Source organism: Colias philodice, chromosome 7 (genome assembly GCF_061535455.1).
Source record: "Colias philodice isolate Cphi_HAF_F1 chromosome 7, ilColPhil1 Martin Lab GWU primary, whole genome shotgun sequence".
Taxonomy (NCBI): Eukaryota; Metazoa; Arthropoda; class Insecta; order Lepidoptera; family Pieridae; genus Colias; species Colias philodice.
The window spans coordinates 4,308,099-4,325,993 of record NC_143092.1 but is presented as its reverse complement, the minus strand read 5'-3'; the positions used below and the strand labels follow the sequence as shown (position 1 = coordinate 4,325,993).

The following is a 17,895-nucleotide window of genomic DNA, read 5'->3' as shown; positions in this document are numbered from 1 at the left end:
GTGACGTGTGTAATACGAATCACGTACCTCTACCGTTTTGACTGAATACACGAACTACAGGATTTCCCGAGCCACTAAAACAATACTTTTAAGTTTTAATTGTAAGACCTCTGATGGACGGCTTAAATAAATGAAAATGGGATCGTTGATAAAATAAAGGGGTTTTATTTGTCGGTCAATGATCAATGATTGAGTGGAATTCGCTCGTGTTTTAATACTATTTTTTTTATATAAATGGTTTCAGCTCACTAGCTGGAAAATTACCAAAATATCCAACTAGTAAAATAGTTTTACAAAGAAGCGGCATAATATACTCGTGACCTTAAAAACAAAGTTTAAGTAGGCAGTGGTTTATTTAATCAACTAACTCAAATTCTTGACGACAATTTCGTCTCGACTAAGTGAATAATAATTTGGAAAATCCAAAAGTGCACGCCTCATAATTTTTTTTTAATAAATATTTATTAATTATTATTTTTGTTTATTTAATAACAATTAAACCACATCGAATCAGACCCTGAAAAATGAAAGGGTTCTATTCCTGAGCATACTCAAGCGTAAGAGAAAAAAAAAGACTCGATTAGTAAAGTATTTCGGTCGCTATCGTGTTAACAAGAAAAAGGATCCGCACATACAGACACACGGACGTCCAAGACAGAACTTTTTTAAACTGTTTTTTAACTAGTTTAAATAACAAAAATGACATCAAAAATATCATGAACGTTAAAAATAGTGTTTTTTCTTAATATGTGTGTGTATGTATTATCTTACAAGTGCAATGTATGATACATAAAGACATTTTAAGTTTGAAAAATCAGATGTTTTGCGCGAAGTGACAGTAGTACCCACCTCAACGCTTCGCTTATGAGGCGTGCAATAATAGCAATCACATCTAGTCTTGTGTAATCTGACTCCGCACAATTCATGAAAATTACATTGCCTTTTCTAGAGTTTGTAATCTTGTTTAAGACAAACTGTCCAACCAGACAACGCGCTATTTCAATGGAGGTAAAAGTTTTCTTTACTTTTCTTGCACTGGTTTTCATGAAGCCAGGTCCTCTCATGTAAGTACTTCCGATGAATTGCAATTTAGATCAGTCATCATTTTTACGAACAAAAATGACTGATGAATGATGATACTTGATTAACATCTCAATGTGAAAGTACTGACAATTTACACCGATATTAAACAATAGTCTTCTGTGTTATAAATTGATTAATGATTGTAACAAATAGATTGAAAGTAATTTTCGCATGAAGAACTAGAAAGTCGTTCTGTGAGCCTAGTACACAAATTGAATCTACTAGAAAGGGATTGTGAAAGGTATTCTTATCTACAACATCTATTATCATAAAGCACAAAATGTTATTAAAACTTTATTAATGATAATAATTCGTCTTTCAATCTCGATTGAAAGGAATTTAAATAACTTTCACATTCCTAGGTTCCGAGATGGTTTGATATTAAGTTATTGGAAATATTAATAGAGTTACGAAGTGCTCTGTAGGTAATTGATAGAAATCTACATCATGATTATGTGAAGAAATGGGGAGCGTTGGGAAAGTATGCTTATAATTTATCGATAAGCTAATATCTAAGGTTTCAGATGTTGTTTATTTTATATATAGTTGTAATAAAATGTTTGTTAGATTTACGCTTTCGATTATAAATACCCAGTTATATATAAGGAACTTATTAGTAAAATTAGAATCTGTTCTACTTTATACATTCATAATAATTATTCCTTCGTGAAATATAGATAAATAAAATTTTATGGAAAAGGCGTTATCATACAAAAAATATAATCAATGTTTTGTCTACCTCCTACTATTTCCAAAACTTTGTTGAGTGCTTGAACGAAAACTGATTTGGAATTAAAATACCTGCTACCTATACCAAATGCAGTACTCAATGAAGGTTAGGTATGTCTACAATCCTACAATGTAGAGGTACATTTCACCATACTCACCGTAACCTCTTACATCATACACAACTCTATAGCATATCAATTTTCTGTTCATCAAATAAAAAGCACGCGATATTCTTAATCGTTTCTATAGGAAGCCGTACAAATGCCGACTCTGACAAAGGCTCGATGTGGCTTCCCACAATTCCCGAATGAACGCTAAATAAGTATACGTTTCCTTTACCGGAATGAAATGTACGACATTTTTATCTAGAACGCGTTCCACAAATTGAACTTTATACCCCACTTACCTAAAGGTACAAACTCGGGGTATTAAAATGAATTATTTATCACGGAATCTGGACTGAGACTGTTTTTGGAGCGTCTCGAGAGAATTGTCGACGAGTTAGAGAAATCATGAGTTGCTTACAAGAAATCAATCAGGATACATTTTATTAATAACTATAGGTTTTTGGACCACATTAAATGCTCTAATTAAGCATATAGTATTTATAATCCGGATAATATTACCAACACAATGAGTTTCAACGACTTAAATGCTCTCTTAAAACTATTGTAATTACATATTGTTGGAAGGTACAATATATTTGACCGATTATAATATCAGCTTACATTACGTGACCACTGGAGTATTTCAAGAGGATTACCGATGTTTTGCCGATGTTTAGACTGCGGTAAAATGAAGTACTTTAATTTCGGTCATGTTGTGTTTTAATAATAGGTATTAGTAATGCGAACGGTATGAAATTCTTATGTATAAGAATTTCATTCAGACCTAGGTATGTAAGTTATTCATTTAGACTGCAGACTATTAAATATTAATGTAACACCTCTGGTAGTTTTTTCAATTGTTTTTTTTTTCAGGTTTCAATAATGCAGAATACACAAGTTATCTTACCTATTAATTTAAGTTTATTCTTAAAGTTTTTTCATAACATGTCGTAAGAGCATAGCTTTGAGTGCCAACTTCAAACATTTTAATATTCGTGCCTACTATAAAAAATTTTAAAAATCACAGTCATAAATCCAACAAATCAATACCATTGAGCTAGACTCTAAAATGAAGCAATATGAATTCGTCATTGAAAGCTATTGCCGCAAAATAAATTGCACTAGGACCGTCATGAGACCGGCCCTGACTTAAATTTTGCTGTATTAAAAACGTCAATCGTCAGACAGGCAATATATGCCAATTTTTATTCGATCAAACTCAATGGACTCGGTGACATTTCATGTTGGCGTGTGATTAACTGCCTCGTGTAGTGATTAGCATGTTCGACTGGAAATTGGAATATACTGGATTGAAAATTATGTAGGTATAGCTTATATGCTTTATGGTTAGGTACCTAAAAGATTTCAATAATTAGGATTCTGACCATGAGACCCATTGGGCGTAAATTAATTTAAAATGTGTATTTACGTAGTTAGTGTACGAATGTCTTTTTCTTTTAAATTTTTTGTGTAGTGTGCATATTGATACTTGAATTAATTAATTGTCAAAAGATATGTAATTGATTACGCTAGTAATCGAACATGGGTCAAGAATTTAAGAAATAACAGCTAATTGACTTGAAGTTATGAAAGTCTTTTACGGACATATAAAGGAGCAATTTAAGAAAAAATCAATATCCTCACATATGTCACATTATTCAAAGATGGAGAGAAAACAGGAAAACGTTGATAAAAATTTCGCTTTCAAAGTCAAGAATAAACTTTTCCTCAATTTATCGTATTATCGAAATCAGGATAATCTTTAAGCTCGAAGCAATATGAAGACATATCAAATAATATATTTTCGTATTTATTAAAAAAACTATAAGTACTTATATTAAGTTACTTTTTAATCTTTATTCTTCGAATTGTTATTTCTTTAAAACTTATTTTCTTTTTGGCTTCGACCAATTCAACGAATCTATAAATTGTAGCTGTCTAACATAAAATCCATGAACCTAAATTAGATTTCGCAAATTACATGTTTCTGTATTAATTTAACGCATAATTTATATTCAAATAATTAATGGTCAATTAATAATGGCGCTATGACTAATTTGCTAAACTACATTTTCGTCGCGGTGGATGTAAAATTAGTGTCAGCAATATTAAATAATTTGCATTCATGTTTTGAATCACAAAATATTGCTAAATACTTAACATGTTAATTAAAATAAACAATCAGCATGTTAAATAAAAATTGTTATTATGTATATTATCAACAAAAATACCTTTCCAAACCTGTGCACAACTTTTTACCAAAGATAAACTTATTAACATTTTTAAAAAGCAATATGTAATATAATTGAAAACGACAGCGTTTTGTAACTTTTGATTTATGCGCATTATGATCGTTCGTCTTGTCTGACGTAAACCTGACTGCGGCAAACTTTTAATCGAGTTTTTGGACAAATAAATATTGACGATTTATTTAACCCTCCAAATTCTGTACTATAACATTATACAAGGCAATACAGGCAAGTCATAAATTACTAAATATAGATTGAAAGCGAGCTTCGAAAGTTAATGAAAAGCCTTTCAAAGCAGCTTAGATCAAGTTACATACTAAAACTTGCTAATTATTAGACCTTGTAGGATTTATTGAATGTTAACATTTCTAAAATAATTTTATGATATTAATAATTAATATATATTTTATATGAATTAAAAGTATTTTTAACTATTAACTCAGTTACAATAAAACTGTTACCTAACCTACTGCTTTTAAGTTGTAAAACCTATGGCAAATCGTAAAAATCGTCTACGTCCGCTCCAATTTACATCTTAAAAGAAAATGGAAACTACCCAACGGTATAAACATAAAACTGCGATCGTTATATCGGGTTTAAAGCAAAACTAAAGTAGTACGAAAAAAGTCTTTGTTATTCCACGCCAAAACATCGATGTTTAGGCATTTGTTAAGAAAACAAACGTTTATGGGGCCCTGCTGAGGCGCGTGCCTATTGTACCTACCTATCGTTATAGGTACATTCCAACTGCTGTCGTTCCAATAAGGTCAGTATCAACGTGCCGTTCCAGCGTCGATTTGGATTAACAATTGTGCCCTACACCTTTTATGCTGGGGCCACACTAACGGGAAATGCCATTAATTAACGCAATAATGGACGTTAACATTAGGTGTAGCCAGTATAATTTTACAACGGCATTAACATTGCCGTTTGGCGTTAGGCGATAGCTCAAGTGGCATTCACGTTGACCGTTCAAGTGTAGCCACCCACTTAACGCCTTAAAAAAATTATCGGAATAATTATCGCGCTAAAGGGCATTAGACGTTAGACGTTAGTGTGGCCCCAGCATTAGTAATACCGAGAAATACCTGCGAAATTTATTTCACTTGCGAATTGTTCGCTCCTGTGAACTTGTGGATGCTAATATGAAATTATTGGCCATAAATTGTTACCTGTTTATGAAAACTCGGTTGTGACGATAACTTGGCGACATTTAATACAAACGAATTGCACATTTGCAAACACTCAAATCAGTAAGCGTTTGTATTGTTAAATAAATACAATTTTGAAGTGCTATAATTCAGCATGAAAATTTCAATACTGAGTATATTTCAACAGTTATTTACGGTTGTTTGCAATTATTGAATGATGAACAACACTTATAAACAAGAGAATAATATTATTGAAGTCGAACGTTTCAACCGTTTATTTATATGAAAGCACGTTAAGGGAAAGAGAGCATCTGTGTTTGTTGAACTACAGTCAATCTTATACTGAATTATTGGTTGTAATGTGTGAATATTTATACTGGTTGGTCGTTTTTATGATTTTTAACAATATTTTCGCTTTGTATAAAAATGCATTGATTAATTAAAACACATCTCAACTACGTATTTTACTTCACGCTTTTCGGAATGCAATCGAAATTCGTTTCATTTTTTGGAATCATGTTGTACAATATATTAGTGATATTAACGTGTCTTTCATCTGGCATATTGAAATGTCTGGAAATCATTTTGCATGCACTTGACTCATGACACGTCTGTAAAGATGCCAGTTGAAGGAAACCAAAACGCACTAATTAACAACTGCAAGCTACCTGTCTGATTATATTTTGTTTTGCGTACAACATAATGTAGTAGTAATTCTAAAAAACTATAAAAAAGTAATTTAAACAAATTCAGCAGTAAAAACAAAATCGTGAACATCAATTAGTTTAGCAAATATGTATAACTACATATGTATATCTAATTTTACTTCTCTTCTTGATGAAAATGATAAATACATAAAAAAGAACACACAATTGCATGCAACCAATACAAATCGCCACATTAACTAAAACAATTAGGTATGGCCAACTAAAGTGAACAGGCATAAATTGTATTTGATTTACGGTGTCACACCACGCCATCTGTTACAACTTGTGCCTCTCTATTGTTAATGCAATGACCACCGTTTTAAACTATGGACTAAACACATGGAATGGACTGCATACTTTGTTCAATAGATTCTATGTCAAATTTATTGCTTTGAAACTATAGTAGGCTATAGGAAAGTATTGTTAATACCTTAGAGCATCAAACGTTAATACTTATCCCACCCAAAACATTTTCATGTAAAATGTTGCCAAGACGAGCCCATATGACTCACACTGTCAAAAAGTTATCAGATCTCATGTAGAGCCAAGCTTCTAACACTACACGCCCTAACTCTACAAGGCCTAACTTCACAAACTCTACACCTTAGTCAAAATATGTGGCTTGGCCATTTCGCTACATTCACATCGGCGTAAGGTGAAAAATTAATTCACTGTTCATTTCTTTTGTGTTATACAATAGTTCTTGTAGTAACGAACGGCCAAGCCACATATTTTGACTAAGGTGTAGAGTTTGTGAAGTTAGGCCTTGTAGAGTTAGGGCGTGTAGTGTTAGAAGCTTGGCTCTACATGAGATCTGATAACTTTTTGACAGTGTGAGTCATATGGGCTCGTCTTGGCAACATTTTACATGAAAATGTTTTGGGTGGGATTTCATTTCTTTTTGTAGGTTGTTTGTAACAATTTTTTTTTTAACAAGGAGTACCTATACATATATATATATATCTAGGGGAACCAAGTCTTAGATTATTAGATTAGACCTCTAGCGTCATCAAAATTTAATTTAAAATGACAGGTCTCATACAAACTCCCATCCCCTAGTTTAAGGGGTTGGGGGATGAAAGTTACAAGTTTTATAATTTTTTTGTTGTTTGTGTGCTAATACTAGCTTACATACAAAATTTCAGCTTTCTAGGACATTAGGAAATACCTTAAGAATTTTGATGATCATCAGTGAGTCAGTGACGAAATTAGCGTTTTTTAGATATAAATAAAATCTGAAGTATAAAAGCTAATGTAATTAAAACTTAATATGTTCAATAAGTCCGCTATTGACAATATATCCCGAAAATTTTGTTGATCTAGCATAATCCAAACCCAAGTTATGAGGGTTCAAAAAAACGTCGAAGCGCTTCGAGAAAAGGTAGGTAGTGCCCGTGCGCGTAGTCGCTTGGCTCGTCTTGGCGGGGGCACTACCGTGCCCCCAGATATATTACCATGATTGTGAGTCTTGTGAGAAAGCTTTGCCCTTGATTTCTAAATGTAAGAAAATAACAATAATAGAATTAAAAGACGTAATATTTATATATTTTTATCATATAAACATAATATGAAAAAATAATTAATTGCGTCATCTAAAACTTGAATACCCGAGCACAAAAATATCCCCTCTGCCATTTTATAAGCACTTCCACATTTATTTCCCCAACAAATGGTGATTATTCAAAACGTATGGGCATATAGCACAATTAACCGCCACAGTGTTCGAAACAGATAGAGCACTAGCAGAAAAACCCGTAACCGCTCGCCATATAAAGCACATGTCGAGTAGCAAACTGCCGAAATATCCGTGGCATATGGCGGCCGTTTGTTATTCGCAAAAAATCCACCTGCCACAAGTGCTTCCAGTTTTGTAAACGCAACACGAGTAACTTTTTACTGATAAGAATTCTTGAGTTGTTGCGAAGCGGATGGGTAGGGCTTCTAGAATATACCACAGAATAATGTACCTCGATCTCCTTACAACACATGTAGTCTTTTAAAAATATTTTTATTTCAATGTAAGAATACTGCATTTATACACGTTGGGTTGTTCCCATGTACCATATTAGTGTCGGGAAGAAATAAATGTCTAAGCAATAAATTTATCCAGATAAAATATTAATACTTACATAAATTAACAGGATATTAGAATAATATTATCTCGGTGCGTAATATTATGTTCCTATTCCATAATATCACGAAACATAAATATGTAATAATACACGAATAGGTACCAACTATAAAGCTCATAATTCATTAATATGATAATAACATAATATAATATCCAAGAAAAAGGTCTTAAGATCTTATTCGACTTCAGTTCACTAAGCTGCTACACTCCAATGAATGGAAAACGCGTGTAGAACGAATTATTGTATATCTAGAAGCTTCTGGGAAATACTATTTTCGTTAATAATATAATAATATACTTACAAGTACGAGTAATATAATAATATTTTATTTGATGAAAGTGTACCTGAAACAGAATAACATGACTATTAATTAAAATGAAATTAACACAAATTATAATTATCAAGATAGTTTTAAAACTGTTAACATAAATTATTTACTGAATATTTTTCACATGAATGTGTTGAAATTGAAAAATGCTTGACAACTAGACTAAAAATAATTAAAGATGGATCTTGCAGCAAGTTGCCGGTACATAGCTTGCCAATAACTTTGTCATCAATACTCGATCCACACTTAAAGCAATCCATTCTATCCACAACTGCAAAATGTCAAATGAGGGACACATGTCAAGACTCAAGAGAAATATAGTAGTCAATGTACGATGTATATGGGTGGTCGAGACAACCCTTGAAAGTTGGTACTTGACTTGCAAAAATGTGACGTAAAACAAACATGATAAATCTGCATAGATAATTGTTTTTTTGGCAAATTTTAAGCTGTCCGAAGGATTAGTACATATATATTCAACTTTTTTTTTTAAATTGAGATCTACCTATTTTATTACTTATCAATGTTTACCTACCTATATCTAATCATACGTTATAAGCGAATATACTGTAATCTATGTATTTCTTCTCTACATCTACAAAATATTCGAACTTATTCTACATTCGAGCTCTTGATATATTACAACAATAAATATTTTTTCTCATAATTGACGGCCTTAAAGCACTTTTTATGAAAAGTCTTTTGTCTTTTTACAAGAAATAAGTTACTAAACTAGCAAATGACATAATCGACACTAATAATAATGTCAGTTATTCAAAGAACCGATAGTTTGTAGCAGCATACTCATAGCATTAATATTCAGGCGATACAACCATTGTCTACTTGAAATTGTACATATTTTTTATTCATACAACTTCTTCATAGTATCGAGCAAAACGGAATAATTTTCATCAATGTAAATGACGTATTCAATATCCGTTTGCTCGAATTGACTTCAATTTCTGTTAACGAGCTCCCTTTAGAAATTGTATGAAGCATAATTATAAGAATTGTTTATTAGTCTCTAAATATTACCTATACGAAATTCGTCTCGAAGAAATGACCACAGATTGCTAAATAGTTACTGATATGACGTCGACTGTCGGGTTAATCGTATACTACAAAGTTTGTTTACAGTGATTTTTAATAAAATGTGTAGAATTTTTTTCTGAGTAGGGAGCAGATAATCCAGTTTCTTTACATTTTATTCGCAAAAACAACGAACTTCTTCATACATTGAATAATCTCAAATAATGCTATTTCCACAAGAAACGTTAGCTTTAATTAAGGAATTATACTAAAACACAGTACATCTTAAACAAAACACAGAATCTCATCAGGGACGCGTATTTGTACATTGAATTAAACTCGCAGTCAATATTAAAGTAAATTACACTAGAAAGTTCTTTCATTTAACAAGCTTATACAGTCTTGCGTCTTCAAACATAATTAAAACACAAAATTTAACCGACAGCTGTTGAAAACGGCGTTCAAAACGTAATCTTACGTAAATTAACTTGTCGCTATAAATTACGCATACATGTTTTATAAATCCCTATAATGTAAAAGTTAAGCTTTTAAAAGTATATTTTGTTTGGTTTGATCATAGTTCAAATTCATCTACACCTAAGATATACCTTTTATAAACAAAAATAATAATCCCAAGACGTATGATACACAGGTATAACAATTTCAAGCATTGAATTAATATTATTACTGAGAAAAACGATTGTATGTAGTATACAAAGCAATTGTATTACGCAGTACAAGAAAAACAATTCCGACGATCAGGACGACAACAAATGAAATAAAAATATCACATTCCAACGGAGCAGTTATAAAAATAATTTCGATAACAATTAAAGTTATTTATCTGTAAACTGTATTCGATTCGTAAATTGCATTATTCGAGTCAGTGATATCAAAAAATAAATTGAAACTCGATCCAACTATATTGTTGTGGAATTTACGTTATAAAAACGATTCTAGCTGGCTAGTGAATGTTATTATTTTATATACTGTTAAAACAAATTTTTATCATATTTGTTATGTCAATATTGATGCCTATCGATAACTTGGAAATTAATTTAAAAGGAAATAGAATTTGGTTCATTCAATTTTTAAACGCTTTACAGTTTAGCTGTATTTGAATAGAACAAATAAAAACTTGATAATATTTTATAAAAAAAAAATTGTTATCATTGAGCTTAAATATAAAAAAATTAACTCTCTACAATAAATGTTAGTATAAGGTACCTATAATAATTCGTATAAAATTAGTTGATTCACAAAAGGAAATATTAGTTTGAATATAATATCTTCTTAATACCGATCGAGTAACTTTGATAAACGTTTTCAAAATAAAGCCTTCAGAAGAGGCTCTTAGAAGACTTCTTTGTTTCATAGTCTCTCTTTTGTGTGACAATGCAGTATTTCTCAAGAACAATTTTCTCTTTCAATTTTTGAGCGATTTTGTAATACCTACATAATAAGTAACTCTACTATGAAAAAATGGTATTTTATTTTGCAAAGGTGTACACATACTTTTAATGGAAATGGAAAATGCTAACGTCACTATTGTAATTAGCGTGATTCGATCTCCTAGAAAAGAAAGAAAAAAGCTGAACTTCTACTTTACCGTCTGCCTTATTCTACTAGAAAACATGGTACCTCGACTTTAAGGTCATACTCGTCAGACCAGATGTTAATAATTATAAATTGCATTTAACGCTATAGTTTAAATTAAATTAAATAGGAAAAAAGAGACTACTAAAATAATTTAATACCTATTTCTCCAGTACATATTACTATTTGTTATTGGAATATACTGACACTACAGAACTGATCGTCTGAGAGCGTTTACCCCAGTGAGTGACCCATTTGCTGAAGCATATTTGAGTCCCACTTACCTAAGTACAGGTTTGAGTTGCAACTCATAGTACGGAAGGATTCTCTGACTGTTTTGAATTATTGCCGTAGATAAATACTTTCGAGGGTTAAATAAAAATATAATAAAAATTTAAAATAGGGTATTCAACATTAATGCTCGGTGGCTGATAATCCGAAATAATACCACAGATTACTAAATACTGTGTAAATAAAACTCACGCTATAAAGAATATTAACAGTGCATATAGCATAGGATATTTTTGCATTTTTGCGAACGGCATTAAATAATTTTTGTAAAGTGTAGCCAAAAATTATACGTTTAATTCACCCAATTACCACTAATGTACGTGAGAAATTTTTTACATTTTCAAAATTTATTTCTGCCGTATCTGCCGTATCATCTGATCTTTGCCAAATCAATTATCTCATATTTTCGTTTTGGCTTAGTCGGTAAATTTTATCAATTCCAATTAATTTACTATTTCTAGCAGACTTCGTGTTTCTTTTAATTTTCTTCGTCGACTATATATTAGTTGTATATAATTCTATAACAAGTTTAAACAATAATTGTAAAAGGGTATTACTTTCTCACATTTATTTTCGTTTAAAAATTAAAATATCGTTCAGCAATCGATAATTACATTTCCGTTCATAGACTCGGCTGGTGGAACTAAACGCCTGCTTCCTAATTAAGTCATTCAAACCCTTTAGATCGTTTAACTATTCTATTTTAAATAACTATAATATAATGTATGGTGATACTTTTAAACGTGTATTTGATAGTTATTAAAGTTATTAATACTTTTATAATAGTACAATCTTTTTATTAAAGTTTATACCTAACATGTATTTTATTATTTATTCGTTTCGTTTTCATTGTATTGGTAGCTAATTTAAAGCTAGAATAAGTCAGATAAATCAACTGGAAATCCAAATTAATAAACTAAACCACTAAGATGGTAAACATTGCTATTTAAAAAGGCTTAAGATACAAGCCATATTTATAACGTATAGACTAGAGTAGATAATTTTTGAAACAAAAAAAAATCGCAGTCGGATGAAACCCATTAGAGAAGGAGGGGAATATGATAAAAATGTAAGGAAAAATAAATTACGGTCAATCCGAGTTCGGGAAGCGGGAGGGGGGAGCTTTTAAGAGAAAAAAATGGTTTCTCTCGATTTCCGACAAAACTACAAGTCCTATAGAAAAAAGTTCAATGGCAAAGTTGTAGGTAATTAAAAGTTCTACAACTTTTGTATTCACAATTTTTTCACATAACCTAAAAATTTTGGTGAAAAATTCAAAAAGCCAAGTTTTTGGTCTTTTATTTCTATCTACTTCAAAATTTATTTTTTTTCTACGAAATTTGGTCGAAACTTACTTTATTATGTCCCAAATACACTGTAATTTATTTGATTGAAAATATTTATTTTTTCGCCTTATTTTGAATTAATACCAAAAAAACAACCTAATTTTCAATCGAAAAGTCACCCGTCAAAATATCAGCTTTTTTCAAAAACTTGGGGTGCCTTTTATTCATTGAAATCTCTACTTTCATATGGTGTAAAAAAAATAAACACCACCATAGTAAATGTTCTCAGGAAATGCATACAAACAGTCTGAAAATTAGCTTTTACTAAATCAGGCACACTTCTCGAACTACCTGAAATGTTTTTATCGACATCATTTTGCTTTTGAATATGCTGTAAAATATTAAACTTAGAACAGATAATTATTTTTCTTTTGAAATATTACCGAAAAGCCGATACAAGAGAAGATATAGAGTTCAAGAATTGTGCCTGATTTAGTAAAAGCTAATTTTCAGACTGTTTGTATGCATTTCCTGAGAACATTTACTATGGTGGTGTTTATTTTTTTTACACCATATGAAAGTAGAGATTTCAATGAATAAAAGGCACCCCAAGTTTTTGAAAAAAGCTGATATTTTGACGGGTGACTTTTCGATTGAAAATTAGGTTGTTTTTTTGGTATTAATTCAAAATAAGGCGAAAAAATAAATATTTTCAATCAAATAAATTACAGTGTATTTGAGACATAATAAAGTAAGTTTCCACCAAATTTCGTAGAAAAAAAATAAATTTTGAAGTAGATAGAAATAAAAGACCAAAAACTTGGTTTTTTGAATTTTTCACCTAAATTTTTAGGTTATGTGAAAAAATTGTGAATACAAAAGTTGTAGAACTTTTAATTACCTACAACTTTGCCATTGAACTTTTTTCTATAGGACTTGTAGTTTTGTCGGAAATTGAGAGAAACCATTTTTTTCTCTTAAAAGCTCCCCCCTCCCGCTTCCCGAACTCGGATTGACCGTAATTTATTTTTCCTTACATTTTTATCATATTCCCCTCCTTCTCTAATGGGTTTCATCCGACTGCGATTTTTTTTATCTTTTCATTATTTTCAAAGGCTTCTACCCCAGTCTAGTAACCAAGTAATATCACAATATTCACCTTTCAAAATGGTCATTTAATTGTTTTGTAAAGAAAATTGGAGAAATATTTCAAAACTGATCTAATTAACCCGTGCAGAAACATTCGGCTTATTATGCCAAGCCCAATTTTCTTATAATGCGGCCTTCCAAATTATGCTTGCTTATTACAAACCTTTATTGTCTAATTACTGGCCTTCTCTCTGTGTATTACCATTTACCGTAGATTAAATAGAATGTACCATGCTATGTGGAAGTTATTTTTTGTATAAGGGCATGCTCTTTGAACTGATTTTTTTAATAGAAATTATCTTTCTTTGATTGAAAGAAAAAAAAGTAAAAATAAACTGTTGTTGAAAAACAGAGCATATTTTGAATATAAAATAGAGCAGAAATATATTTAACTTACACACAAACGCACTTACTGAAGGACGGAGGAGAAGGAACTACAGGAAATGAAACCAAAACGTATTAGCCGTGTCTATCCTTCGTGTTAACTCAAGAATCAAATTAAATAATAAATCATAAATATCAAGCCCTAACATTTAATTTCACATTTACATTTTATGCTAATAACAATTGTGAATCAACGAATACCAATCGTAAACAGTAAAATACTTTAAATCAGGCTCTTAACTTTAAATCTCCACATGCAATAATTTAAATATAGTCTGTTCATTAAACATCTTAATGAGGCAAGTTGTAACATTAATAAATATCGCTTCAGATAGTATAAAGTTAAACGATTCGCTGTTTACGCCGACATCGCTGCAATATATGGTCTAGAACAAACTTTGTACATCTAGAATGTTCGTTACGCGAATAGAGAAACATTTAATTTGTATAAATATTTCAGATATAAGAAACTTTGGCTGTAACGTTGCACGGATGACTTAGTTAATGTTTTTTATTGCTTTTGTTTAAACGTTTGTACGGATGCTATTTTAACTTCCACAAAATGTACAGAGAGAATTATTTAGTTTCAAAAAGTGTAGTTGAATACTGAGTTCATAGATGCGTCTTCCTGTGCGTTTCCACGTCAAAAAATTGCTGAATTTCCCTGCAAACTATTATTTTATTTAACACTCCGCCATCTACATACGAAAATATTACAAAAAATATATAAACTTCTTTTTTTTATACACAGCATACAGGCTTCGAGCACATGGACATGTAAATTCAAAATTTCACTCAACGTAGGAGAACTTCTCAAAGGTATCTCAGATAAAATACACTTAAGACTATATTTAAAATTTTATCTCCGTTATAAGTGTTCCTGTAGACTTAAATCTCTCCAGACAAGTGGACTACTGTTTATTGATAAGATACTTCTATGGAGTTTATTGCATGTAAAGCTTAATACTTTATCAGCGAGAGATCCAAAAAGCTCCATGTTGTAGAATAATTTTAATTATTTATAAAATATATTATTTTCAACTTTTATTCTGAAACATCTGTTGAAAAATTCAATTCATACGATGTGTAAGTTCAGTCTACTGAAGATTTCATGGAAATTCATATTTTAATAAATATCGTCAAATTTCTCGGAATCTCATTAAGTTTAATCGATTAAAAGCACTTCAGAAAATATTTTTAGATTAACTTTAATACAAGGAGTAGAATAGAAATAAATAGAAACTCAAACCAAATTTGAAGATGATATGACATTGGGCAATCTAACAATAATCTATTTCTTTAACGCGTTTTAAGTATCAATATCCTCACAGGAGTAAATCCACAAAAAAAATGATTTTTTTCTCTAAAGAAAACCTAATACATTCACGGCGCGTTGAAGCGTTAAATAGTCCCTAGCCTTAATACGCAATTGGAGCGCTAATCGGATATAAACTATCTTGCATTATTATGTAAATCCAGCATCACGTCTGACAAGAGATGAGTCATACGAACCCATCTCTCTCGCAGTAAATTGCACTTAAATTAGTTGCGTCGAGTTTTAGACGTATAGGTACCGTACATGTATTTGCAAGATGTATCGGAGATTGTTATGTTCTGTGGCAGAATATAAACTACAAATTTCGCCTGATAATCTCTATAATATAAAAATGAATCCCAAAATGTGTTGGTAAGCGCATAACTTGAGAACGGCTGAACCGATTTCGTTGATTCTTTTTTTATTATATTCCTTGAAGTACGAGGATGGTTCTTACGTAGAGAAAACGTAAATATGTACCACGGGCGAAGCCGGGGCGGACTGCTAGTTAATAATATTTATGGAATGGTTTCACACAGCGAATAACTTTGATTTTTTTTTTTTTAAGAAGCAAGCTATTAATGCATTTACCAATTGAATTGAAACGCTCTATTATAACTGTTAAACTAACAAAGAAATAGATCCGTAACTAGAAACTTACAACAATATCGTCAGCCATTTTGATTTTAACACGGTTACATCACAATACGAATATTTAAAAGCAAAACGAGTAACCACTTAACGCATTATTTAAGGTAAGCAGAGCCAGTCGCTCGATTGTGCACGCCGATTCGTTTCAGATAACTTCGTAACAATTTTGAGAAAAGATTTCCTATCTGAGCGTTGGGAAATGTAAATGTTACAACGAAACGAGAGCAGCATTGAAACAATTAAAATTGTTTCTATATTTACCCGACCTAGTAATTAAATCTTGCGAAGATTAAGTATATAATATTGTGGAAGGTTATCCTGTTATTTTATACGAAATGTTTGCAGGGACTTATGTTTCAATTTAACTTTAAAATAAGTTGTTATGATGCAATTGATAATAATTATTAATCCGATGATGAAAACGAGACATTAAGATTCACATCGAGCAATTAAGAAATGCAACTTTACAAGCCGGCGTTACATACAAAATACAAGAGACATTCTTTTCTAGACAATTCTCTATAAAAATATCATAAACAAAAAACAATAATTATAGAAAGAGCATATGTTTCTACATAAACACGAACAAAGCGCAACTAATTGATGCTCAAGATGAAGCTCACTTCCATAGCATCTGCACTCAAACCACTTAAGGGCATACAAAATATAATGCACAGAGTGGATCTGTCTACAACAGGTCGCCGAGACAGGTAATGATCTATGAAACGCCGATGATACAAGCACGCAAGATACGAAATAAAGGGGGCCCATATCAAAGGCAGTAAGTCCCCCAGGGACCAGGCCTTTATTTATAGCGGGCCTTTGTTAGCTCCAGAGAAATATAAATAGTTCGCGCTGAAATATCCAATGCTTTTTGAGGGTGCGATATTGTAGAAAATTAATGATGTGGTCAGCACTCCGATTGGATTAGGGTTGTTGAATGGATCGCTGAGATGCTAAAAGGCTGGGGCGTATAAAACACTAACATAAATTGGCCGCAGATCAAGAGGGCGTGAGTGCTTTTCCATTTATGGCATTCCTATTTGCATGTTACGGGGCTTGTATGAAAATTATTTGCTTATTTCATTATGATTGCGAATTATACGCCTGCCAATTGTATGGCAAAAACTATAGTCACTCATCTGAAAGATTATTTCGCACAAATTGGATTGATTGGTGAAAAAAGTTATTAATAGTTTACAAGATATTATTCGACCCGAAAAATATCCAATACAAGTAATAACACTAAATAAAGAAAAAGAAAGTATAAAGAAACTATAATTTTAACAGTACCACAGTAACTATTTCATTTTAACAGTATTTATAAATAATCAAGTATATAACGTGAAGTAAACCTCTTACGGTTTTATGTCAAACTTTTATTTATAGCAGAAAAATTCAGTCGTAGACTAGAGTAGATAATTTTTGAAACAAAATAAAATCGCAGTCGGATGAAACCCATTAGAAAAGGAGGGGAATATGATAAAAATGTAAGGAAAAATAAATTACGGTCAATCCGAGTTCGGGAAGCGGGAGGGGGGAGCTTTTAAGAGAAAAAAATGGTTTCTCTCGATTTCCGACAAAACTACAAGTCCTATAGAAAAAAGTTCAATGGCAAAGTTGTAGGTAATTAAAAGTTCTACAACTTTTGTATTCACAATTTTTTCACATAACCTAAAAATTTAGGTGAAAAATTCAAAAAACCAAG

The 17,895-nt window shown here is 31.3% G+C and overlaps 2 protein-coding genes and 1 long non-coding RNA gene across 5 annotated transcripts in view; all 3 read right to left on the bottom strand.

Annotated features, from left to right (window-relative positions):
• The window catches only part of LOC149487004 (uncharacterized), a 160,952-nt gene extending 153,938 nt beyond the window's left edge, over positions 1-7,014 (bottom strand). Inside the window, exon 1 of the mRNA XM_089697306.1 lies at positions 6,591-7,014. The gene's annotated coding sequence lies outside the window, so the exon portion shown is untranslated. The remainder of the gene's footprint in view (positions 1-6,590) is intronic.
• LOC149487000 (uncharacterized) overlaps positions 1-17,895 on the bottom strand; it is a 412,994-nt gene that overhangs the window by 303,550 nt on the left and 91,549 nt on the right. The gene's annotated exons all lie outside the window — the stretch shown is intronic.
• LOC149487002 (fasciclin-2-like) overlaps positions 1-17,895 on the bottom strand; it is a 125,915-nt gene that overhangs the window by 68,219 nt on the left and 39,801 nt on the right. The gene's annotated exons all lie outside the window — the stretch shown is intronic.